This window comes from Odontesthes bonariensis, chromosome 7 (assembly GCF_027942865.1).
Source record: "Odontesthes bonariensis isolate fOdoBon6 chromosome 7, fOdoBon6.hap1, whole genome shotgun sequence".
In the NCBI taxonomy this organism is placed as follows: Eukaryota; Metazoa; Chordata; class Actinopteri; order Atheriniformes; family Atherinopsidae; genus Odontesthes; species Odontesthes bonariensis.
The window spans coordinates 13488651-13513951 of record NC_134512.1 but is presented as its reverse complement, the minus strand read 5'-3'; the positions used below and the strand labels follow the sequence as shown (position 1 = coordinate 13513951).

Genomic DNA, 25301 nt, shown 5'->3' with positions numbered 1-25301 from the left:
TTTTACAGTCTGTTTGCACAGGCAGACATTGGAGAGTTGTATTTTCAATAACAAACACCTCCAGCTGTTGTTATCAGTGTCTACAGCAATATCTGACAATATAATGTGATTCAGCCCAGTCTCATTACAAAACAGGTAAGTCACTTAACAGAAAATTGTTCTCATTTTTTCATCCAGCACAAATTTTGAAAAGACACGCGCTTCATGTGGCCAGAATACTTGTGTGTCCCATGAACAAGATGGGACTCAGCGGCCAGTGATGCAGGAAAGGATATTTAGATGTGATACATTATTACATGGGTTGGTTTTAATGCAAGCCATGATGTTTTCCTAACCTTAACCATCTTGTTTTTAATATTCAATATTAGTAAAGTATTTTGCAATGTAAAACAGTGACAAAACAGTGAGTAAAAGCACAAGGAAATGACCAATGAATGCAAAAAACATTTAAAAGTAAAGCTTTTAAATGTTTAAATGGTCAGGATGGGATTCAATCTTTACTTTCCCACTTGTTTATTAGGGTGAAATACAATCCTCCAACACTCCGACATTCAAAGTAGAATATTTTCTCCAGTTAGATGTGAAACAGTCGTGGATGCGAGAATTTTTGACAAAATGCTTTTAAACTGCATTGCTCTTGAGTTATTTTCATGTTAAGTGGCAGGAAAAACAGTAAGTGTAGTTTCTGTGGACACAAATGGACAGATCACATTTACCTGACGATCTTTTGCCATGAGACTAGGTTGTGTGGTTTTATAGAAAAAAAAATTAAGTAATGAAAATAATCGCTGGGGCATTGATATTATCTTAAATTAAATTAGGTTAGCGTTCATTCAGGACTGGTTGTAAGAAAAATCATTTTTTAGAGTAATGTTATCAGCAGGATAAAACCAACTGAAAGGTAAAAAAGAGTTCAGATCTGAGTGACATTAAGGAAAGGCAGCCGAGTCAACATATATACCCAAACAAAAGCATGAATCAAACTCAAATAAATAATTAAAAACAAGCATTTTTACAATGGTCACCTTGTCATGATTAATAAATGCTGCCGTTCCAAATTTATATCCCAGTGTGATTGGATATCCACCATTCCTCCCTTGATACCTAAATGACCCCCATCCCTCACCCCTCCACACACGCGCACAGTTTTTCTTTTAACCTTCAGATCTATTGGTCATTTTTCAAACATCATTTCATATATCAGATGCTATTTGGATTCATATTGCTTGTGACCCTTGGAGAACAGACGATTATGTAAGAAACACAAACATTTGTTCCTGTATTTATACAATACAAATTGTATATCATAGTGTCTTATCTGTAGTTTGCCACATTTTTGTGTAGAATTTATGTCTTACTTATCAATTCAGGTTAAGAAATAGTCGGAACATAAATCACTCATTACAGTCAAGTGGTGGAAGTTGGGGGTTGTGGGAAGGCAAGAGACTTGTATGTGAGCTGAAGCAGGAGAGTTCTAGAGCACCAAGCTAAAACCATAGACAATCTATCAAGTTTTGAAAGTCACGGACGGTACCCTTTTTATTTTCCTTCAGCTGCCGTGAAAAAAAAATGTTTCAATGACAAACGCTGAAAATGTTTTGAACAATGTCCAGACAATTTTCAGTTTGCACTAACACTTCGCAGTGGGGGACTTTCTGCTGGAGATGCAATCCCAAAGAAAGAAGTTCAAGAAAGGAGGTGTGGTGGAGCATCCGTTTAGAGTGTGCAGGAGGCAGGACATGATGCAAAAAGTTTGGTGAGGAAATCGCTGTGATTTGTTTACATCACATCAAGAATGACAGATGACGCCCTATATATATTTGAAGTTTGCCACAAAAGCAAGAAAGATGTGGAAAGCCACGCACAGGGCATGCCAAAGTAGTAAAAAACATTAGCCGCTGATCTTCCAGACACTACTGGGGGATTAGGTAGAAAATCCCTACAAGAAGTCCAATGTAAATGTTACTTTCACACACTATACCCCTTGGATTTCTACAGAAATTTTCAGGATGGCACTGCATGTGTGAAAACAACTTAAGAGAATAGATCATTTCTATCACTTTCCTTAAAAACGACTCAAAAAACCACTATGACCCAAGAACAAATAAAGTCATACTTTATGCCGGGGATTGAAGTGTTCGTTTGATATTCAAGTGTTCAGTTTTTCAGTGCTGAACCTGAGGTTTTTACAATGGTTACTTTCAGTGAGTATTATATTAGACCCATTACAACTTCCAAATTGTTATCATTACCCAGTCACCTGGAGGTCAAGCCCAAACACCTTCAAACACAGAGAGCTGAATCTGAATTACTGAAAAAAAAACAGCAACTATGTGTAAATCTACATAGGTTCATTATGAGAGAACTCAAAGTATTTGATACGCTTTGATCTTGTTTACCTCCTCATACTAACACCTCATCCTGACTGAAAGTCACGATGCTGACGCGATACGACGCCAGAATTTCGTGAGGGTGTCCTGATATGCAGCGATTATGTCGGGAGTGATTCTATTGGTTCAGAAAGTACTCAGTTGAAACACCGAGTTCTCTGGCGATTGCCACCCATACTTCCTCCCTTCGGTTCAGATCTTTGTGGTAGGGGTGTTTGGGGTCATAAACCATTGGGTGCTGCTCCACGGTAAAGATCAGCTTCTCCTCGTCCATTATTCCCTGATGCTGACTTGTTGCTAACTAGCTTGTCAACTGGAAGCAGTGTGTTCATTTCAACCAATAAGAACGGGATGCCGCTGCGAAATGTCGTCCAAATAGAGATAGTGCGGGCGAATTTGTAAGGGGTCGGCGTCATCGCTGGACGGAGCGACATCGCTCGCGGCACGTCCGGACAGGCTGATTGAAAAGTACGCATTCTAATCACTTTTTATCAATCGCTCGCTCGCGTTCAGTCAGGATGAGGTGTAAGTTTGTTTCTGAAAGAACACAACGACATTGTGTCAACCTTTAAGATCCTCACACTTCCATCTTCTTCTGTCATTTAGTGTACAACCATGTGCCACTCAGGATAAAGGAGTGAAAGCCAAGCAAGCCTCAAGTTTAATTAATGGTGAAGCTGAGCATTAGCGGAGACATACAGACTGAATACAACTACATTAGATTATACAGGAAGAATTTCAGTGCTCACACTGAGGCCAGCACAGGTAAGTTATTTGTGTTGCTCTTCCCTGCTGGGCAGGCTGCTTTAGTTTATCAAGCATATAAGTGCAAATGCTATTCTGTGGTTTTCTGTGCTGGGCATTGTTGATTATTTATCTGCATGTGGTTGGTCATACTGTGTCTGTCCAACATGTGTTGTTGTGAATAGACCTTTTATCAAGCAGGCAAACCTTTTTTTTTCCCCACGTCTTATTGAAACTGTATTTTTCAGGGGGGGTCCCTTTTTTTTTGGTTTTAGGTAGATTCTCTATATTGAGAAAACAGGGATTGAGAATTAAAACTATGAATGATGATAAAAGATTCCGCAAAAAATATTTTACTATAGGAACCTTTAGCATTTAGGTCAAAGGGTTTCAAAGTTATCATATCACTGTACACGACATAAGACATAGGAAGCAATGCTGTTGACCCAGGTTTGCAGTGGTAAGACCCTTGCAGCTTTCAAGAGCATTGACCTAAAGTGATTAGTCTGCGGATCCATGAGTTGTCCTCCTCAGCCCTCTGCTAGTAGCTGTATTGATTCCAGACTGCTATCACTCTGGATTTCAGTTGCCAGAGCATGTCCACAAAAAGTCACTCTGAAATCAGACTGTAATTCCTTTTAAAAATCACCCCAAAATGTGGTTTGAATCCAATTTTCCTGGTCAGAGTCTCTAAAATGAAATGGAAAATTGAGAAATTTTGTTAAAATATCTGTCTTAATTCATCTGCTACTTTTTGTGATAACCATTGTAAGTCATGTTCCATACACTATGAATTGATCACAAAATAATAAACAAGTCAGTACCCTTGGTATTCTTATTTTGACATACAGAAAATATAATGTCTCTATAAGAGATACTGATAGGTACCATTGAAAATGAAACAATTTATTCATCTTTGTCAGGATCTGGGTTTTTGGTTATGTTTTTGGACTTGGTTGTTGGTGTTATTTTTATTCAGTACTCTTAGTGTTTTCTGTATTTAGATATTTGAGATTTAGATTTAGAGTCTTTGTTTCACCTTAGTTCTGTTTATCAGTATTCAGTTCTGTTTTATTAGTCCTTGTTCATTCTTTGTGTTAGTTAGTGTGCTCTCCCTCGCCCCCTGTGTTCTGCCATGTCTCTCTCTCTCTCTTCAGTCCGTCTCCTGCCCTCTGCTCTCATTCACTCTCACCTGCAACCCGTTACTAATCAGCCACCAGTTCCTGCTCTAGTAATCACCTCCCCAGTATATATGTTTCTTGTTCCACAACACCTTGCTGGATCCTTGTCCTATACTTCTGTATTCCTTGTCTTGTCTTGTCTTATCTGAAATCCTAGTCTGTATTCCTTGTCTTCTACGTCTGTATTTCCTGTCCTATTTTTTTAGCTTTATGTTCAGTTTAGTTTTTCAGTATTCCAGCCTTTGCTGCACTTTTGTTTATATTTAAAAATAAATCCTTTAACTTCATTTTTTGGCTCTAGTCCGTGTCTGCACCTGGGTCCTCCCTTAACCAAACCATGACAATCTTCTCCAGAAGAGAAACAAAGCAGTAGCCAAGACCAAAGAGTTTTGTCGGTAATATCAGTTCAGACAGATGAGGGTTGGTTAAAAGTGTGTGAATTTTGCTTTTTATCTTTAATACAATTCCTTTGCTTTTTCACACAGTCGCATAGTTTGGTTTTGAAGTGGTACTGTCAAATGCTATTTTACATATTGAGCTGGATTTTGATTGGTTCTTACAAAACTAGTTGTGATAAGAGAGAGAGATTTATACAGTAACAAGATTAAATCCATTTTTGTCAAAGAATGCCTTGATGATTTGGTCTTGGAACCTCATAGTTCCTTAATCAAGCACTGATTGACACTTATTTACTTCTCTCAGCATATCATTATATGACCCCGGTTCACAATAGAAAAATAGAATAGGCAATTTAAATTAACAGAAAATTAAATTAAATAAGGCACCCCTACCGTTACATGTTCTCTCACACACATCTCTGATTTCTGTGCTGAAACAGGACTTTTCACAATTGAGTTGATGAATTATTATGTGTTAGTAACGTTTCCTGATCCTTTACATAACCAGGATGCACAACATGAATGCTCTTCCACGTTACTACCGGTTCTTTGTCCAAGAAACAACGCCTTGGTTTGTGATTCTGTTTTAGGAATGAGTCGGTCAGAGAGTCATAGAAGTAAAGAACAAAAGGGAGAGGTGCAATAAACAGAATAAGTTAATCGCCCCTGCCACATGCCTTCCATTCACCCTGCAGATTTTCAGGCATTGTAGCCACTGAGTTTTGCAGATACACTTTCAAGGGATTGTATATTTAGTTTGGAATCAAAAAAGCATGGATAAGACAAAAAGAGAGCTACACAACTTTGTTTTAGATTTGCTTGCAGACAGGGTGAAGTGGAAGACATATTTCATTACAGCAAACTGTACACAGCACTAAGATCTACATCTGCAGCAAAGCATCGTTTGTGTGACTGTGGGACTTTATCAGCCAATGAATTCCCGTATGTTTGAAGTGACTCAATAGACGTATTTACACTCAAATGCAACTCTGAATTCATTATGAGAAACTCTGATTGTGGCAGGAAGAAGTTTAGAGGAAGTTTTGTTACCTTACATGTATGGAAAGTCATTGACATTCAGTATATTGATAACAAAACATATTCGTGATATGTTCAAAACATTTTTTGCCAGAATATTCACTCTTGCTGTATCAACTGTCATATAACTACTGGATTATTACATTTTCTCACATTTCAATTCTGTAATGTAGCGTAAGCACTGGGAGCTAATGTTAGGGAAAATCAGGGTCTGCTATAACACAGGAACTGTTTGCATTAATTTGTATCAGTATAAACTGAAACTACAGTCACTCCTTAAACTTGAAAATGTTCCTCTGTTTCATAAACCTAACCATAGATGTTAAATACTTGTCTCATGTGTTGTGATTGAACACTGTCAATAACCTAAATCAGCCTCTAAAGGCTCTGGTGTATTTGACAAAAAAAAAAGAAAAAGACACTGCAGTGAAATCCTTGCAACTGCTGTGCAATTAATAAAACTAATTTGCCATATCTGAACAAGTTTTTGGAGACATGGCTGCACACACACACACAGCGACAGCATAATTAGAGATTCTAGTGCTTTCTTTTAGCTCTTTGACTCTCACTCTTATTATTTACAAATCTTTCTAAAATACAACTGCTACAAAAGTTACTCTGAATACAATTTTAAAATTGTCCTTTTGATATAAAAATTTCTGACGAATTTGGTTATCCACAAACCTTCAACCCTGACAAATCACTGGCGGACAAATTACAGGGCTTCAGCTGGAGGCGAACAAAAGCCCAACTGAGGGACACGCTCAGCTGGCAGACATTTAACTTTAGCTGGAGACCCTGGGAGTGTGTGTGTGTGTGTGTGTGTGTGTGTGAAAAGGAAAGAAAGAGACAGAGAGACTCCATGTTAGCAGTCACATCACATCACGGTTTGCAACCACACTGATTAAGAGAGTTACCATGCAGACTAATTTGTACACAGAGCAAACTAAACGATTACTGGCAACCACTGATTTCATGTGAGGGTTTCAGAAGACTTTAATGCTTTTTTCACATGCATATTTCCATAGAGTCAATGTGCCCCCCCCTTCTTCCATTTCAATTATTTAGCACTGGTGAATAATGCATGCTTTATGCACAAGAGTGATTATTCTGATGTCGAATCAATTATTTTGAGTGCGTATTGGTGCACAGCTCCATGTAGTTGTAGCAGAGTAATTGTATGTCAGTGTGTTGTATGTACTTCACTGTGCAGCACATGTGTGGGTGTTTTTATTTATTTATTTCTATTTGAGGATGCAGCCCTTTGAGAGATTCAAAGTAGATTCTATTGTAAACCATGAGCTACTGAGGGAGAGCCAAAGCCATCCATCAGAGCTGGACATATCCTCCATATGCAAACAGATGAATTAGAACACTTGTCTTCCACTGGACTCATGAGCAAAAATGATGCAAGGATGTTAGGAGAGGTGAAGGAATGCCATATAATAACTTCATGATTAGAAAATCCTCTTCTGGAGCCAAAGTGAAAGGACAAGCAAATACAAGTGTAAATGAGAAATAAGGTCAAGAAGATGGTTCATGAAAGAGACAAAGCCAAAACAGGGTGTTACAATTCATTACCACATCTGAAGTGTACAGTGCTGAGGACAGTATGGCAGCAAGATATGCAGTTTTGCTTTAAAGGGTCTGTAATCACTGGAGGTGGTTGCACAAGAACCCAGCTCCACACAGCTGTGTCTCACTTTTTGCAGCACTGTGGTGCTGTCGTCCTCTAGGAATGATTAACCCAGAAGAGCTTAATATAGAAAGGAAGGAAGAAATAGATGGGAGAGAAGGATGATAGGAAAGAGTGAGAGATGGAGCAGGACATAGAGGACATTATTGAATTCCATGGAGAGTCTACTCTTTACCTCTGCACATCAAACTCTGTTCACCACCGTTTAGCAATCTGTTTGCTAATTAATCATGCACTGTAATCAGGTAAAGGCATTGGGAAATTGTATGTTTATGGGGATGTGGGTACAAGGTGTGGGGTTTGAAAATAGTTACACACAGCAAATGAATGACACTGACACCATGTAATTTGCTGCCTCAGTGTTCACGTCAGTGGATGCAATTTTCATGATATCGAGCAAGGGTTGTTTCTTCTCCAAGTTGATGACAATACCGGCCAAATTTCCTTTTGTACTGTATTCTGTTATTGTCTTCTTTTAGAAGCTTTGTGCTTTTTTCTCAGGTTATGACAAATTCTGGCTCTGTGACTCGTGAGAAAATTGGACCAATGAACAGTGTATAGTAAATCTTTTGATTCAGGCAAAGTACAAGGTTAAAATGAGTGCACTATTTAATATGCTGACAACAATCACTACAGTGGTGACATCACAGTGATCGTAGATGGACTGACTGTATTGCTATCAGGACAAGAAGTCTGTTCTGCCACTTTTCTGACTAGTTTTGACATGGTGGCAGCAACAGCAGGGTTGGGCCTGGTTAGCTTCCGACACAGAGCACCAGAAAAGCCTTCTAGACCACATACAGTCATCAATGCTAATGTCCTGTTATGTGCTAACAATAGTGCTGATATGCTTGCTTTCTGGAGGAACTTTGCTCGGCCGAAGTCTGCCTTGTTTGCGTGATGCCCCAGCAGCCTGCTGCCTTTAGCTTTCCCATTACCGAAGGCACAGTAGAGCTGAAATCAGCCTGGGTATTGTTGTTTCCCTGGAATAGCGGTGTGATTGAAGGCACACGGGTTACTGGGTTCCAAATCATTGGAGCTGGAAAACGTGGAGGATGAGGACAAACAGTTCTTGATACCAATTACATTGCATAAAGCGCCATTATAATTAGTTAAAGAGAAAATGTGAAGCAGGGTAACAGAGATGGAAGGGGAAGATACAGTACTTAGAATTTAACAGAGTAGAGAGGATAAGAGAGCTTGGAGGAGTTTGAAAGATTACTCTAGTGGATACACAAAACGACAGGAAAACCTTTTAAAATGCTGTGAATCAGCAGAAAAGAGACACATTTTATTTATTTCAATATTTTGAATTAAATCATAGATTTGTCTCACACAATGCAATAGTGGTTTCTTTGTGCATGCATTTGAACAATGTTTGCAGAACGTTGACTTGTAAAAATCCAACATTTTATCCTGTGAAACAATTATTCACTGTTGGCAACTAAGCAGCTCAACTAGATGTTGGAGAATAGGCTACTGCCAGTCAGTGTCACTGTCAGTTGATTTTTCTCCAGTTATTCTGTCCAAGAATATTATTTCAACAAGGACAAAGATCATCACAGCAATTAAGCTACTGCATACTGCAATACAATATGATAGTATGGCTGTATTATTATTATGATCGTTATCATTATCCATGATACAGTTGTTGTGTATGGCTACTGTTGCTGGCAGGAATGATCCTCTGTAGCGTGTTGTGTTGCAGCAAAGCTGAAGCAACATTGCCTCACTGTATTGTGTAGAAGGTGTGCAGTCTTGTCCATTATGTTCATCAACTTGTGCAGAAGTCTTATTGCGCAGTGAGCTTAAGGGGGCTCAAGAGCCCCAACAGATGGCTGCAAAGCATATTGCCCACTCAACCACAGGGTCGCATAAGATTTATCACATTTTGGTGCCGACACTGAAGGACCTAAGCTTCTTCAAGTACAGTCTGCGCTCCCATGTTTTTATAACCAAGAGCAGAGTCTGCATATTTGATTATGCACAATGTATCATTACTCATAGTACTAGCTATATAAGTATTTGATGATTATTTTATATCCCAAAAAATGTATCCCATGTATTTTATAGCTTCAATTGATAGGTAATGGTCTATATAATTTGTTTTCTTCCTATCACTCAATGTATACTCTTCTTTCACTTCAATAATTCAGATGATAAATGTGCATTTATTTTTGCTACTAATTTTAGACGGGTTAGTGTCTCTCGTCTTCTTTGTTCTGCACTAACACAGCCCGTGTATTCTTTTAGATTTTTAGGCATTTGTGGTCCAGAACATTATGTAAGATCTTTACATCTCGTTACAACCTCTGAGCATTGAGCTTAAAATATGGCAAATTATACTGGACCTCGGCTGCACTTCAAAGGTTAGGGCTTTCTCCACGATATGTCAAAGTGAAACCCTCCATTATATCACGCTCACTGACTTTTTTTTTCTTTCTGTATTTTTTGTTCTTATATTATCAGATTTTTCAGAGACTTAACATAAATTAAGTCTCTCCCCCCAAAAGACAGCTTAAGATAGTGGTACCGCAATGTCACACACACCAAGTTAGGAGGCATCTGGCAGGTGAACATTATCTTGCTGTCACAGTGCAGTTGCTGGGCTCACTCACCAAAAGCTAGGGACCACATTCAGTACACACGACATGTTGAGTAAACAGCATCGTTTTGGCCGCTTACCCATTTTCAAGGTGAGGAAGGCATTAAACTAAGTGGGTGAAACATTTTGCAGTCAAAAACAAAACCAGATAACACTTTAAATGTGGCAGGTTCTATCAATGCATCTACTCGATGCCATAATACAATATGCTGACCATGGGCCACAAAGGCAAATTAAGATGCATTGAATCTTTGGGTAACAAGAATGTACCATCATTCAGTTTTTTTTGCACATTTACCGTCAATGTTTATGATACCCTGTGTCTTAATTTATTTTATTGTGAAAGTTTTTGAGTGGAGAAGTAAGGAAAAAAGGTTTTGGCATGACAACAGATTTGAGCTCGTGTAAGCAGCACATGGCTTATCTTCAGAGCAGCTGGTCGGCACTCTGAAAAGTAACCTAAATGATGTACATGAAGCAGCAGAGGACTTTAAGAATATACCATGGAATTTGTATGTGAATGTGTTTTGTAATCAGGACATAGAAAAAAATAGAAAATAAAAGGAACGATGAGCTAAGTCTTGAGGATCAAGGATACCTTCGGGGAAAAATTCTGATAGGACTGCTAAAAAGGTAAATGAGATCTCCTATTTGACATCTACAGAACTTCAGGCAGACTGAAGAGGTGGTTCATTGTTGTACTATGAAGTCAAATTTTTCCAAATATATCTTAATATTAGAATAAGCACAGAAGAACCGACATCCTCACCTCAATATTCAGCATCTGGAATTTGGAAACTAATGTCTAACCAAGTCTGCACATTTATGCAAGTATAGAAAGTACAAGTTGAAAATGATCATATCAGGAAATGGCTGGATCAATCATGCTTGAGGCATCAGGCTTGTGTTGCTGCCATCTGCACAGAGGAGATATTACAGATGTGCAAGAATGTAAATTAAACACCAGCAAGCATCATATCATCTGTAGCAACACTGATGATGGAGAGAAGATGGCTTTCACAACTGGACAATGACTTTAAACACATCTCACAATCCACAGTGGGCAATCTTAAAAGATACAAACTGAAATTGATGTTTTTAAGCAGGATATCAGTGTGTTGAATAAGAACCCACCATATTTCTACTGGATTCAGGTCAGCATTATCACTTGGCCATTCCAAAACATCCTCATGTTCAAGGGTCTCAAATTTCTTAATTTTGCACCCAGTCTGTCTGTCTGTGAATTAGACTGGTGCAAACTTGCAAGAACATTATGTTGTAAACATTTCTTCTACTAGATAAGAATATGTGGCAATCAGAAATCTCTTAGCACAATAAATACACAAATTTATCTTAAAGATCACACTTGAATTCTGTATATCCCTGTCTGTGAAGTACCCACTTTTTCACCTTGTTAATATGTTCATTTGCTGCTTTTACAAGATTTATGACAGGCAAAATTAACCACCACTATAGCAGAGGATTTCTGCTTTGAAATCTGTGAAGCACCACACTTAGACTCGGAAAAGTATGGTGAAACAGTCCAAATATTCAGTGTAGAATATTTGGAGGAACCAGCACCAACTAATCCTGACCACTAGATGGGTAGTGCTCCAGCAAGTTACAGGGGATGGTAACAGAAGCACTGCGAAGTAGGAAGTGGGTGTGTTTTCTTCTGGTTGCTAAAATGGCAGAAATAACATGTTCTGTTTATGATTGCATGAAATAAGGTTCTGTAAGCCTTTATGTTTAATTAAAGGATGTTAAACAACAGCAGAAGTGGATTTAATTTATTTGGAGACACTGCAGTGTCCTATCTAAAATACCAGAGAGAACTCAGGTCTGCAGTCTTCATTTTTCAGAAAGCATAAACAGCTTGGTTTTGCAACTAAACTAATTCACACTTTAACAATATTGTAAGAACCAGTAGGCATAAGATAAGTCATTTTTTCTTTCATGTATTCTCATAAAAAACAGATTGCACTCCGCAGGTTGAGGTTCCCTGCTATGGCAGCTGGTTCTGGCTGACCGGGTCAAAGTGAGACAGACCGGTGTGCACCCCTGGGAGAGAGAGCTCTCACAAAGGGAGTGACTCCTCTCTCCTCTGCTCTCAAACTTGACCCAAAAAACAGCTTGGTTTAACTTATAATGACACATGATGTTATTCCAGTCATTTATCTGAGAGACACTGTGAGCATGAGGGGGCATGTAGTATCTTTTCTTATGTGTTTTCTCTCTGTCCTTTCCTTGTTTTTGCAATTCATAGCTGCTGGGGTAAAAGCCACAAGCAACGCCGCCAGCATTCTGGCCACAAACCGGTGATATTTGCAGGCTGTGTCTGCTGTTTCGCCGGTAAAACACACAATGTTTTTGGCAAACAGTTAGAAAAGCCTACTGGGAAGCAAACTTTTCCCGGGGAGGCAGACTTCTTGCACAGCTGCCTCCAAAGTGATGAGTCCCAGTGTGTAACTGAAAATGAACTAAGTGCAAGCGTTTGCCGAATATTATGTGAGAAGCCCCTGATCAAGGTGATCAGTATTAGCAGCTGTGATAATTGTTTCATGGCTGTTTAGTATTTTACAATTTGAGCATTTAACAGTAAGTTTTGCTGAGTTGGAGAAGTCATTACTCTCTTTCAAACATGGGTTGGGCCTTATTTGCACAAAAAAAAGACTTGTTCGTTAGCCCACCACTGCTCCTCATCATAATTCACACATGCCTACATGCCTATCAGAGACGGATCAGCCACATATCGCTGTGTCCTTAAACACATCAAGCCAGCATTACAGACTCAGCTAAGGGATGACAGCACCGGCTGTAGATGTGAGTTCTACAGTGCTACTTGTATTGTTGTGATGTTTGTAAGGGCTCATGAGGTGAAGTACAGGACGTACAAGTCAAACAACAAGTAAATATTTATCCTTTAAATTTTAATTTATCCTTTTTTCAAGACTGTTAAAAATGTGGAGGCATAGTTTCCATGGCACCGCAAAAAAATGAGTGTATCCATGAGGCTGTATTGATTCCTCAAGAGTTTTGATAGTATAAAAGATGAAAGCCTGTAGAAAGCACTATATAAAACTATTAATATCAATTCAAAATTCATGCAAAATTTTCTTATTGTATCACACAAAACAATTCAGTTCTGGTTTCTATGTTTCAACTTTGCTCTATCAATTAATTTTGATTAAAGCCCACTTCACAAAGCCTGTGATCACAATGCACTCTCCTTTGATGTCGGAACAAATAAGTACAAAAATGTCAGGGCAGTCTCACAAAGGTTTGCTCGTTTTTTTACCAACTATGAACACCAGATCTTCCTTAATGTTTGTCAATGAATCTTATTTTTATTCTGAAATCCTCTGCTCTCATTTCATTTAGGAGGAGCAGATCTTAGCCTTTTGGAGTTAAAATATGCTCCCCTAGACTCGCCCTGTTTCACAGTAATCCACTGAGAACCATTTGCATTTTGGACATTTATGGGTGTGTTACAGCACTTGCAGTATAATTTATATGATATTCAGAACTCATTTTCAGATTGATAGCTGCCATTCTTCACTAGCTTTGAAATTAATGGCTCATCACTGCAGAAAAGTTGCTATGGTGGATCATATGCTAGAAACTCCACTGAGCCACTTTCATTCCTCATTAAAGTCTAATTTGTCTTTGGAAGACAGAAGCCAGCAGAACAACCCTTGTTTTTACGCATCCTTTCAGTCTACACAAGGAATTACAATGTGCTATTATGGTTCATCATTCAAAAGTGCACTCAAACATGAAACTATAACAAGAATTCAAATTAAGAGAACGTCCCATAGAAAGGGCAGTGCGATGCAAAGTTTGTGACTAAGTGCCCTCACAATGCACAGTGATAAAGTGAAGGCGATGTAATGGTTCACAACTTATATTTCCCACAATCTAGAAGTGTCACTTATTTTTCTTTCAAAATACCTTATCCTGTTTAATCAGTCAGCAGGCCATGTCCTTTGTCTTGTTCAGACAACAATAGGAGGAGTTCACAGCTGTTCTGCTTCCTCAGTGAAATGGTTTTAAACGTTTTAGCCGTAAGGAACACCTCACATTCATATGACCTCTTCTAACTACGAAACACCAACCTTTCTATTCCAGCATTGCAAAAAAGAAAGAGCACAGCAGAATTGTGCCTTGAAGCAAAAATAAAAAAGGGGAAAAAAAAGAAACATTATGATGTGATGGCTAGGACATGCAGCCTTTATACAGCATAATAATAACAGACCCAGAGATTAAGCTAATGACAAAAGACAGAACCCGACTCTCTTTTATGTTCTGATTAGTATTATGCAAATAGAGAACGCACCGGTGAGGGGGGTGGAGGAAGAATGCCAGTGACCGTAGGAGTCCCACCTGTTTCATCAAACACAGAAGAACCTCTTAACCTGTCCATACTGCCCCAAAAGCCAATATGTCTCCGGTTTGTCATCATCTGCAAAAAAACAACAACTCAATTCAAATTTGCTTTTGGAGCAGATGATTTAACATGCACCACCTGGTTTCATGTTTTTCATGTCTCTTTTTGAACATAATGTTACACGCAGTGAGTCAATTAAGCCACGGCACTTGCTTGCAGATCAGAAGCAGATTTAAATCGACCTTTGATTTTTATTATGGATGGAAATCCTAAAGGGGAAAAAAAATCAGCACAGAAACAAGGCACCAAGCGCTGGATTTCTTTTAAGGAACACAAAAGGATAAAATGAAGACAGGCTGTACATGGTGATCAACCTTTGTTCCCAACACCCACGTTTGCAAACACATCAACATACAAACTTTGTCATTCACACACACACACTTATAAACCTCTGCTCCATGCAACCCCAGAGAGAAAAGGCAATCCTCACACCTCATGAATATTACAATGAGCTGGATCTGGGTCATTAATATGACACAGTCGTTACACTGGAGTCCAATTAGCAGTCAACATAGAGCCTGGAATGTTCCCCTGTTACTATACATAATCACTAGATCACTGTGACAGACTCCAGATCACAGAGGGATCAAACCACATAGTTACATACAAAGAATATCAAGGACTCCTCAGCAGATGCAGACTGGATGAGAAGGTCACAGCTGCTTTATGATGTTAAAACAACAAAATTTAGAAAAATCATATCTTAATTTATCTTTGCATACAACTGTACACTATAATTTAGCATTATTGGATGTTGCAGAAGGGGACAGTATCAGCTAAAACTTGAACATTTTTATCAGAATATATATCTTTTCATTCAACACAGTGGATGAGCTGGTAGTTTAAAAGAGCAAATGTAGGAATGAAAACTTAGAAGTGCCTTAAAAAGTAAGAAATGGGTTTCTACAGCTATGTCAGAGAGACTGGTAATGCTCCTGCCCGATATGACCCTCCTCTGTGCACCTCTGTCACTGTATCTGAGGGGTCAGTAAAGCAAGAAACTGGGATTTCTCATAGGCCTTCCATCTGCATAAACTGGCCGACATAATTTAAAATGAAACTGGTGAGAATCTGTCCTTGATCAATTAAACATTAATCTCTTCAACATCAACAAGTGCTTGCCTCTAATTAATTTGTACATTACCCTTTACATTCCCCTTTCCTCAATCAAACATGCTGTGTCTTATTGGTGCTTTTGTGAAAATGAGCCTCACATCTATATAACTTTTATTTATTCTTTAACATTTTTTACATTATTGTACCTCACTGGGAGATTCTTTTAAACAAATTCTTTCAAATTTTATTACATTGAATATGACCTGAAGACGAATTGAACTTTGTTGTAGTGCATCTTCAACAGACATGGCCCTTCAACAGTTTGAAAACAGATCTTTTTTTTGTGAAATTGCTAGGTTTTGCACTGTGACTGTTACAGAGTAAGAGGGTCTGTAACAAAATAACTGAACTCTAAATCCAAATATTTTTAGACATTATACTGCTGGGATTGTTTCTGTATGCATCTGACATGATACTCCCACTCAGCTTCCATTAAGACATATCTGCCAATGGTTAGAATTATGTTAATTTACTCAGTAAAGTGAGATGAAATATGACTAGGCCTTGAATGTTGTGCCTTTTTGTTTTTTTCCTCCAGTGACAGACGGACTGCAGTAAAATGCTGAGGAGTCTGGCACAGGCTGCAGGAGGCATTGCGCTGTATGCAGACTCACAGACACACACAATTTCCATCAAGCGTGATTAGCTACCTCAAGCTTTTCCCAACTATTCTAAATTCATCAATTCAATTTCCCCGATGAGACATATTATATTGAGAATTATCGAAGCTCATCATTGATCAAGTACTTGCAGCAAGTGCTGTTTTGTGTAATTTTGTTAATATACCTTCTGTTGTATATGTGTATGTATATATATATATATAGATAGATATATATATATATATATATAGATAGATATATATGACCTGTACGCCAACATTTTTGTCTAGGTTTAGGAACCAAGGTGTCATACATTGTAAGCTTTTGAAATAACTGCCATGAAGGCAAAGTCTTTCTTCCAGTATTCATTCAAACTGTCTGTTCGGAAAGGGTTTCATTTGATGAGGTGGCATCTGTTTAGGATTAATTCTTGTTGTCTATGTAGGAGATTACCCATTAGCAAAACATGTGTGAGTTATCTGAATTTATCCAGTGTTTTCTGTCGTGTTTTTTTTTTTTACATGCAGTAAGGGGATGGACTGACAGCACCTGTCACAAGGCCCTGACCTGAGCAGTGAAACAGACTCATACTTCAGCAGACTATACAGACACAACTTGTATTAAATCAAGTGTAAGTCAATCCATGTCAGATCAAAGCTATCATAGTAGGGCAGCTTGCCTACATGCAGGTGCATGGATGATGGACACAATAAGGTCAGGGTGAGAGGGTAGCGACAAAAATACAGAAAGGTACACATACAGAGATGCACATGGAGATAAAATCAGGTCCACATGCATCCACATGCATTTGTGAATGAAAATAGAATAATTGTAGCCACAGAACATGGACTCTGTTCAAGACTTTGATCATTCTTTGGTGTTTTGTTTTTTGCGTGAGTTAAATATTTAACATTTTGTAATGAAATAGTAAATTGGCATGTCTTTTAAGACGCATCATTCCATGCTTATAGACACGAGAGGCTTTTTTTTCTACAGAATCAAAGATGCCATGTCCATATAGCTCAACAGTAAGTGTAACTATCAGACTGCGAGCTGGGGGTGTGATCATGCTGTGTTGTATTGTGAGGCTTTGACTGATGACCGGACGCCTGCTGCGAAGCTGAGTTGAGCTACCGTCTGATTGCCAATGCAACCGCGATTATGAGTTAAAAAGCTCATCTGCGAGACAGACGGCAAAGCTCAACCCAGATGTCCAGATCGCTGAAACTCTTGGTCTGCAGAAGGCACCGCTTTACAGGTGCACACACATGCACCTTCAGCAATGTGTTGGATCCATACAAGTGTAGCAGTTTGTTTTGAAAATTGTACACCTGTATTCTTGACTCTCCACACATTCAATAATGCAGTATTTCAGGTATCGTGTTTTGAGAACACTTCTGTACAGCACTTAGCTTATTAGATTTGATTTTAAAATGTCTGGAAATATATTTTTCTTTGCCTTTGAATGGGCAGCCTATCACTGACCTACCTGTATTGTGAATCGTTTGAACATTGCAGCTCAGGTTTTCCTTAAATGATTTATACAAACCTACTTCCAGCTTTCTTGTATTTTGATACTTTCACCCCAGGAAGCTATCTTGTAAACTCAAGTGTATATAGTCAAACAATCCCCCTGCTTCTGTTTGAGAGAGCTACAATACCTTTCCAACCCCCCCTGCAGATAAAGCTTGCAATTTGTTATGGTAAGAACACTATATGTAAGAACTGCGTCTTCTCCATGGGGAGAAACCCCTCAGCTCTTACAGGTCAAGAATCCATAACCGCTGCAGGACATTTTCTTTTCATCACAAAAACAACACTGCAAAGTTAAAATGGTAAGCAGTCTATCCTCAAGCACATACATACTCTGTCCGTGGCTTTTTTTTAAAATTACTAACCTCTTTCAAACCAATCTTTTAGGACTCAGGTTGAAGAGAATAAATATAAATTGTCACAAAAAGATTGTCTGCAATTTTATAGTATAGCTTTTGTCACTGAAAGATATTGTCCATCGACAACTTCTATTTTAGCTGGCAGCTCAGGAGCTGCCGAGGGATGCAGTTCATGGCTTTGTTGCTATGCGACCACTAAAAACCTGTTTGAAGGGCATCTCTCCAGTTAAAATGTTTTTAACTTTGAGTGTTTAATGCTCAGAGCAGTGAGCATGCGCAGCTCCCACCAAATTCTTATGTCAACAGCACAAGATTGAGAAGACAGCACATGAGATAAAGGCCTCCTCCCTCTCTCCCTTCATTTTTCTTTTTTATTAGCTGAGGCTTTCTTTCCTGAGGAGTACTTAAATATCTACAGCTCCACAAGGCACATCACTGAAAAATAAAACGAGGCAGTGAGAGATAGCCCTGCACCCTTCCCCACTTCATTTAACCTTTTAATTTAGCAGCATGAATTAACATGGTGGCCTCTGCCAGTATTATATTAAACAGATACTGCCCAGTTGCCCAAAAGGCAGGAACAATGACTCCTCTATGCATGTGTACTTTTCTTATTGTGTGTGCATTTGTGTGTTTGTCCGGTAGCAAGCTGTTATTAACAGAACCATTACACTGGACCTACCTCAGCTGCTGTCACTCTCATTTTAATAGTGTGTGACATTCCTGCGAGGTCAAGAGATGACAGACTGGCACTGCAGAAGAAGGTGAAGATATCTAAGTCAAAAAGACACCATCGCTGAGGCGAGGTGAGTGATGTAAAGCAACTGGTGAGTAATGACGCATCCTGAATTCAGGTCAACGCTCTTAGCTGATTTTTATGTACATAGGAAGTAAGAAAACACGGAGGTAGTGATGGACTCGGAAGAATTCCTTTTAAGATCTGAGTCACAGTAAAATATTTTGAGCTTTTGTTGAGCTGCTTATTCAAAATAGCAAAAACACAAGCAAACATCTCACAATGTTGCGTGCGCTACACAACATTATCATCCATATTTTGTTTAATCCACTTCTGTTCCGATGACAAGAGTTCAAATCGAGACAGAAAACCGGAGCAATGCCCCCTGGCCTCTGGAAAGATAGAATGGCACTTTTATGATGTCTCCCAGATTATTCCCTAAGATGGATGGGCTAAACTGGAGCACCAATTGATTAATCCATCGACTGGTGGAATGTGCTGCAGCTGTCCCCCTGCTCTGCTCAGCTGTTCTTCCCCTACACAGAACATTTAGACAGACATGCTGGAAAGGATGACTAATGAGCAGGGCATGTCTGCCTGTGTATGTGCGCAGTGTCTAAGATGACTGCTTGTGTATGGTTGGTAAAACAGATTATATTATAAAAGCATCCAACAGTCTCATGCTCTGATGATCACCCATAGTGGCACAGCTGATTGAAAACAACTGATTTTTCTTCCCCTCAGCTCCGACTTTATAAGGATGCTATTGTTACTTACAGTGACAAAACGGAGACAAATTGCCACATTGTACCGCACTGCTCTCTTCTAACGATTACAAGCTTTGTTATCCAATAGCTTAAAGAAGCTTTTTTCTTTTCTTTTTCAAATAACTGCCTGTGATGTGGACTTACAACGTTATGTCAGTGTCTGATATGTAAGAGATAACCCATATCTAGCTTACAAAAACAGCTTTCAGACATCATTCCCTTTAAGGTAACTACCCTCTTGCCCCCTCCATGATTTTTGTCATTAATCAGCACTTATGTTTAAAAGTCCCTTACATGTTAAATCAGCAGTTATTAGACGTGATGCACTTTACCGCAGCTTCGCATTGCAGTATTGCTGCTTCTGTTCGGATCGTCCCACCCATTCACTTTCAAACATTCTCATGTCAGATCTAACAAGGACTAATTCATAAAAAACTATGTGGGATAAATCAAATAATATGTTAAGTAACTGGATTTTTAAAAAAAATAGAAATTAAAAACAAAAACTTGGCACAGCACTAAAACCTTATGCCATGGCAAATATCACTTGGACAAATAAATGCACCATAATAAGCCATTGCTAATGGAAATGGAACATCTTCCATATTTAAATGTTCTTATCCACCTTACAATAGCAACACTTTTACATTATTCTACCTCTGATTTATTTATTAATATAATTCATTGTGAATTTTTTTTTTCAGCAACATCACCTTCATTTATAGGCTTATTTCACCTCCAGCATAAGGACTTTTAGCTCCTATCTGGCCTACCGCTTAAGACCCTCATCATCGCACTGCTGTTCCTCGCTACAAAAGGCAAGCAAGCAGATAACAGATCACTGTAACTATTCCCTCTTACATTGAATGAAACCCCCCCGAGAGATTTTATACCCAGTGAAGATGAAGAATGTAGGGGTAGCTCCATTATTGATACAAGTCTTCGGCAGTGAAAGAAATGAATGCTAATAGTGTCCTAAGCTGGGTTTTACAGAGATTAATCCGATTTGAGAAATGAACATTTTATTATAAGGCACACAGTGCTGGCCTTGATCTGAACTGAATCAAAGGCTGCCGAGGGAAAAATGACAAAGGGATTGTGGGAAGAGAACATGGGTATACAGCTTGTCGCTTTGCAAGACCCTGGCACCTCATTGCAGTAGTGCCCTTTTCCAGCTGACAAGTTCATTAATTTTCTGACATGGCTGCTCACAATGATTTTCAATAGATAAGTCAGACAACAATGACAGGAAAAATTGGACATAAAACAGATGTCTATAGTAGCAACATTATCAGACGATAACCGGCTTGTGTGAGCAGCAGGAAGTCCTACTTGGTCCCTCAGCTGCACCTGCTCAAAGACTATTTCCCACTGCTTAAAAGGACTAATAGGGGCACACAGGGGATACAGCTGTTGTCTGTTTAGCACAGTGAACTAAACAAGCGGTAATCCAAAGCAATCCGAATAAAAAGTCACTTTTAAAGTCATTTGCCCGTGATGTTGGTTGGACCTTTTTATAGTCAGTGACATCCCAAACCCACAGCACACATCCATCTCCAAGAAAATGTCCGCAGGGACGAAAAGGTTTGAGGAGTGTTAAATGGGGAGGAGGAATAGTCTCATTGCTTATTACCATGAATCACCCTGCACCAGTTGCCAATAAACAACTGCAATCTTGGGAATATGTGGGGAGGATTTATCATACTAAAGCCTCTGACAGGGCAAAGACATAAAATCAGAAGTCTAATTTGTCTCCCCAAGGTGATGTCACTCCATCATATGGAGGGCTTTTCTTTCAGTGGGTGAATAATGTTTGTCATGTTTCCTTCTTTTACAGATGAGAGATGCAATTGATTCCATATCTGAAGAGGCACTGCCACCACTATTTACTCTTTTATCACCAACAATGTTTATCACCAACACAAAAAATATCTGATTTTACTCTCACTAGCTTCAGAGATCAAAATCCAGTTTTGAACACGTGGTTATAGTTGCATTCATTCAGGTGGTTACCTAGTCTTCAAAATTCAGCTCCTTTATTTCAGAGAAGTTGAGATGAGATACGTTTCTATGGAACTCACTTTAGCCCCCCAACATATCTCCAAACAGACAAACAGAAAGTGTAATTTGTTGCTTTGTGGCATGCTGCAGAATGTTCCGATCCAGTTCAGCTCAGATCAGATTTTCAAGCCGTGAAATACAATGTCTTTGCCTTCTCCAGCCATGAAGAAGAAGGGTAAAGGCGGCAGATTTTAATTTCAGCACCACGAATAAGGACAGCTCCCTCCCAGCCTACCACAGAGACGATGAACAAGAGCCTTTTGTGTAAGTCATGCGGAGAAAAAGACGGGGAAAAGAGAGAAAACAGACCAATGTGTGGTCATTTAACCAATCAACTGTCTGATATGCCAACCAAAGATGCAATGCTTGAATTTTCAATTACAGTGCTGAATATTTCATGTGAACCATCAAGTAGGCCATATTTCCCCAAGGTTACTGTAGCACAGAGACACACGTGCTAAATATGGCAGATTTTCAGTAACCGAAAGTAGGTTGAGCGCAAACAGGTATGGACTGGATAGATTGATACCTTCATATGCAGGGACTGCAGGTGCCTTAACCGCAATTGCCATAACCGAACCATTATTTATTACATTCCTCCTCACAAACATTTTTTTTTTCAGTAAAATGGAATAAAACAAACTACTTTATTTTTCTTTCTTATTTTTTTCCTGACATATATGCTTTGTGCACCTAAACTCAACTCAAGGGCGCGCAGTGAGAACAGGCATACCTGTGCCACCCCGCGCACCATTCCATTTCAAATCAGCGCACGATTAGATATCTTTTACCTAGATGCTGCAGTATTAGTGAGGGTCAGACCTTTGGAATGCCCTGATCACTGCAGCCATGACAAGGAAGAGAAAAACGACCACGTTGGGAACAGGAATAAGAGCAAAATGGGGTATGTGGGATGAAACAGGGAATAAGACACATTGCGAGCTCTGCACACCACCAACAATAACTTACTTATTCGTGTAGAGGCAAGGTCCAGAGGATATCTGCTTTAGATGAAAACGGTTTATCTTCTGCTCCCTCCCAAAAGAACTGCATCGAAAAAAAGGAAAAGAAAATCCCCAATTCTCTGGCAATTTTACAGAATCCGTGGTGTCACTTTCTCGTCAAACTCATTGTGTTCCCGCTCTCAAAACGACCTGGTATGTAATCCACACATTAGTCCAGATGACATGCTGTCAAGTCTCGCAGTGATCATAGCCTATAATGCAATATTTCCTCTTCTTTCAGGACGCACACAACACGGAGGCACCCACAAGTGCCATTATTGAAACTACTCTCCAGATGCGAGGCGATGCCCAGCGTGGTCCGAGATTTCCCCCCAAATGATGAGTCAGGTCAATGGATAGTAACGATCTAAATAAAGAGTTTAAAAAGTGTTCTCTCCAAAAACATGCAGAAAACTGGCAACCTCATTTGGCCAATGTCCTGGTAGGTGAGCTACATCCTGAAAAGCTCGATCATCCATACATTGAGCAGCAGAGGTGGGGTTGCTTTCAGGACCTGCTCGCTACCTTTCAAATTCAAGTTTTCATCAAGTCTCTTTTAGGCTATTTTTTAGTCATCAAGCCTGATTAAATTTCACCGCACAACCCAGTGCGGATTTCAGGATACTTATTCCTGTTTTCCCTCTTGGTTATGTCATTACAAAGAGTCCCGCAGTATTGTGAATGTATTATCATACACATCAGATAAGTGATAAAGTTGGCGCAATTAGATATAATGTAATCTCATTAGGTTACTCAGCTCTCCATATTTGAGAAAAACGCTTTAATTTGGGACGCAACATCGAAAGAAAAAGGAAAAAAAAATTCCGCAGGTATCCAACACAAACCTTTTAGAGCCTCCTGACGAGATTCGGGCTTCAAGTGTGAAATATCCCTCGCTGTACACCAAAAGAGCTCAGTTCTTAGATGTTTTAGTACCGAGCCTTGATCTCACCCTGTCCTGTCTGGAAGGGAGTTCGTTCACTAAAGGTAGTCATGACTTCTGCGCCCATGCTCCATATTTGGCTTTTCGTGCCTCGCCATGATGTGACAGATTTTCAGTCGCTCCTATCCACAAGGTGCTGATTGTCCAGTCCTCTTCTCCTCTGTGGACTGCGGAGTGTTTTATGCTGGTTCAGTGGTGGTCACAAATTGCCCTGTTCCACTACGCGCACGCGGGCTGCATCCGTCTGTGCGCTTCAAAGTGTCTCGGCGCGCTCATCATTTTAAGCCTTAATAAAAACGCTGCAACGCAGCGTGGCCAGACAATAAATTGATAAGTTCAGGAGGGAGCATCATGTAGGTTACCTCCCACTGACAAACTATTTTCTCCAATTGAGACTGTTACGCCAGTGAATGCTGGTGGATTGACTCTGCCGTCAGCCGCAGAACTGAGGCAGTGAAGGCAGGAAATAGTGTTTCCTCCCCTTTCCAGTCTTTATGCCGTTCTGAACTTCGAGAGCGCCCACAATTTCTCTCCTGCTGGGCGCATCGCTCTGTGCTCCTACAATTATTAATTGATCCGTTGCCTTCCCCCTTCTCATTCATTGGTCAACTTTAATAGGGGGGAAGCAAACGCCTTTTGTTATTTGTGTGGCATGCGTGCAGGAGGGAATACAATCTGGGCAAGAAACAGAGGGAAAGACAGAAAGGAGGAGATTTAGCTTGAATGGGGGGACAGAAAGAGTTGCCTCCCATGTGTATCTTGCAAATGGGACATGACTGCCACCTACCGGCTCCCTTTTCCAGTGTGATCATGTTGCGATAGCGTCCTCAGGCTGATTGTCGCATAGGACCGTTCTCCCATGACAGACTCGGTTTTGTTTATATAGGGTTATCTATTTGTATTTCAAAACACCGTAGGGCAAAATGGAAGACACAAGTCTGCATTATTTTTTTACAGCGGAGAGAACAGCATACATTCATGGTATGGAATAAATGTACATAAGAGGAGTACAGAAATGTGACAATCCAGAAAACGGATGAATATGTGTTGTAATCTCTCTTAAGCGTCAGCACTTTAGACTCTATTTATAACTGCAGGCTGACTGTTATGAATTATGAACTAGGACCATACTTTGCAAATTTTTAGCATGGTGGCTGACACTGAAGACTTTCAGGTCTTCAGAAAGATTCTTTTTTGTTTTTCTTGGGCAGCCTGCTGCACTGCACATATTATGCTAAACTCAGTAATGTATAACTTGCATAATGGAGCTAAGAAACAGGTTGAGTCTGCAGACAGGGTTCTTTTCGCATCTGGAGAGTGTGCATTCACAAACCACGTGACAGCAGATGTGAGAAAACATTTGAATGCCAGACCAGGGGTCTGTCCATCTAGCTGTCAACATCTGATCTCATTTCTCTCTGTGCTGAAGGCGTTGCATCATTCATCTGTCTTCATAACTGTCGACCTGCCTGTCTGTGTGTCTGGCATATGGTGGTAAGGAGCACCACCCTCTTGCTTTCCAGTCAGAGAAGACATCATTAAATAATTCCCGTTTTAATTTTTTTTTTTCTCTGTTGTTCTTGGCTCACATTTTCATCTACTCTAATCAAGTTATTGAATTAACACGCAAACCCACCATTTCCATTTTTTTGGAGCAGTGCTTATGTGATATGGACAAAATCTG

The 25301-nt window shown here is 39.5% G+C and overlaps 1 protein-coding gene across 3 annotated transcripts in view; it reads right to left on the bottom strand.

Annotated features, from left to right (window-relative positions):
- Nucleotides 1–24084, bottom strand: part of lrrc4ca (leucine rich repeat containing 4C, genome duplicate a) — a 59032-nt gene extending 34948 nt beyond the window's left edge. For 2 of the 3 annotated variants that reach the window (XM_075469546.1, XM_075469548.1), the window contains exon 1: nucleotides 22640–24084. The gene's annotated coding sequence lies outside the window, so the exon portion shown is untranslated. The remainder of the gene's footprint in view (nucleotides 1–22639) is intronic. The other variant, XM_075469547.1, reaches the window with a different exon arrangement.
- Between the last annotated feature and the right edge of the window lie 1217 nt (nucleotides 24085–25301).